Genomic DNA, 2,717 nt, shown 5'->3' with positions numbered 1-2,717 from the left:
CTGGCAGCCACTGGGCTCCACCTACAGGCGCTTCTCTGCTCTGGCCCCGGATGGGCAGAGCTGGAATAGACAGACTGCTCCGAAAGGCAGTGGAGGTTAATCCTTGTGGTGGTGGGCCCTCCAGCATTCCTGGTGCCCAGTTTTTCTAATCTGCCTTCTGCTGTTTCCCTGGGACAGTTTGTTTTGTTCCCATCTTAGTTCAGCACGGGGCCCTACTAGTAATTATCTTGCCATTCCCCTATCCCTGGCCAGCCCTGGAACTGTTCCTGGCTCCTGCCCCACTGTCAGATGGGTCCTGCTGTCTACTGCCAGCTTTGCCCACCTGTCCTGTCCTACCCTGGTGCCTGCCCCCTCCCCCCTTCCCACTCTTTGGAAGCCATTTTATGACCTCTTATTGCATGTGCACATGGGTTCCCACTGGGAAGGTGAGTGCCCATGAGAAAGGACAGGGGCACTGAAATCAAGTGACCCGGATTCAAAAGACCCTGACTTCTGAGCTCAGCGGTGAATCAGTCATCTGGGGCTGGACCAATCTCTGGGAAAATAAGATTTCTGAACTTGAAGAATCAAGGCTGTACCTAAGAGAAGCCGGGGAAGAGAGCTTGGAACAGCTGGCTTGATATTCCATCCTTGTGCGAGGAGAAGGTTTGGGTGGCTCCTGAAGCTGGGCCGCTCACCTATCCGGGTCACTACAAGCCCGGACAGCTTCTTACAGGGGAGTGTCAGTAGCACCTTTTCCTCATCTCCTTTCCGTGGTTTTGGGGAAACCAATTTGAGAAATTTGCCAGGAATAGAGAAAGAATCTTCTACTCTTTTTTAAAAAAATATATTTTTTACTTATTTATTTTTAGATAGAGGAAGGGAGAGGGGTAGAGAGATAGAAACATCGATGAGAGAGAAACGTATCAGTCGGCTGCCTCCTGCACACCCCCTCCTGGAGGTTGAGCCTGCAACCTGGGCATGTGCCCTGACCAGAATCAAACCAGTGACCTCTTGGCTCATGGCCTGGCAAGAATCTTCTCTTAAGTCTCTGTCTTTCAGTAATACTTAGTTCATTTTCAAGCTAATCTAAAATAAGGAGAAAGAGCATTATTTCCATCACTTTGTACTGAAGTGAGTTCAGAAGGAGTTGGAAACATGTATGTTATAAGCATCCATACTAATGACCTATAATATAAAACAGAAATTGGCAAGGCCCACCAGATAATAGTTGTTCTTCCTGGAATGGGAGATGGCAGTGGAGAAAAGTAGGATTTCAGTAAACATCTCTCTCCTGTGCAGCAATCCCCAGTGAGGGACTCAGATCTGATGAAATGAGTCAGGCTTGCAGTTATTACGGTATATTACAAACATTTTTCAGCATTCGGAATGACCGGTGTCTCCGTGGATTTGGCCAGTTCCTGGCAATTATGGACTTGGCTGCGAGTAGAAACCAGTGTGCCAAATGCCGGGAATGACGGTCCATGTCTGAGTGGCTTTCAGTCTGGGAGGGATGTTGCTCAGACACCTCGTTCCTTCCCGGGGTGCCAAATCCTGGTAACAGTTCTGTCCTTTAAATCTGTTTATCCTGAAACTTGACCAGAAAGGATACGGCCACATCCCTTGCTTCTGCATCAAACACCTGGGGGACCCTGCATGGATTTTACAGGGTCTGCCTGCCGCTTGGTCCAGAAGTTTCATGTCTAGGGCCTTAATCAGAAAATCACATTCAGAACATAACATGTTAGATGGATTACCAGAAAACACCGATTTCTTTCGAGACTGTTACATCTGGAGGCCGGGCTAAATCCCAAACTGAGTTATGGCATTCAGCTCCAGTTTTATTCGAGTATTAACCAACCTGTCCTCAATTGTAGCTGATTCACACGTGTTCTTTGTGCTTCAGCCCTTTTGGCTTGGCACGTTCTGTTTAGCCGTGGAAGCTGTGGGAAAACCAAACACTCTGCAGGAACATGAGCAAGGACCATCCTGGCATATATGGCGAGGACTAGAATGTGTGCTCTCTGAGACAGGACTTTCTGTCTGTCTTGGTAATGACTGTTAACAGTATCTAGACAAGCATCTAAGTATTTGTCGAATCAATAAATAAGTGGGTGAATAATTACAAGCCCACCCTCTTCTGAATTGCACAGTAAATATCCTTTCCCCCCATTCCTTATTCTCTTATTTTCCTCACCTTGTTTTTATTCAATTAGACAGAGGGCAGTTAAAAGCACTTCTTTACTAAATGAAGCAAATTGCAAGTAAATATGGCCTCCTTAACTGGGGCCTGTGTGTGCTTGTCAATCTTTTCATTTATTCCTGCCTCCCTTCCTCCCCTAACTTCCACACCTCTCCTCAAGAAGTAGCCCCCCTCTCCTGGCTCAACCTTTGGCCTGGCCTTCCTCACAGAGTGAAATTTGTCTGCATCTATAATATTATGTGGCCATGAAAATACTCACCTCTTTTCCTCTAGTTTGAATGAGGCATCCATTCTATATAAGACAGACCTCCTCCCTTCATTGAATCTTGAAGCATGAGTTACTTAATCTCTTTTTAAAAAATATGTTTTAATTGATTTCAGAGAGGAAGGGAGAGGGGAGAGAGAGATAGAAACATAGATGATGAGAGGGAATCATTGATCAGCTGCCTTCTGCACACCCCATACTGGGGATGGAGCCTGCAATCCGGGTATGTGCCCTGACTGGGAAGCGAACCATGACCTCCTGGTTCATAGG

This window comes from Cnephaeus nilssonii (assembly GCF_951640355.1).
Source record: "Cnephaeus nilssonii genome assembly, chromosome: 4".
Classification (NCBI taxonomy): Eukaryota; Metazoa; Chordata; class Mammalia; order Chiroptera; family Vespertilionidae; genus Cnephaeus; species Cnephaeus nilssonii.
The sequence above is the reverse complement of the archived record's forward strand: the minus strand, read 5'-3'. Positions refer to the sequence as shown.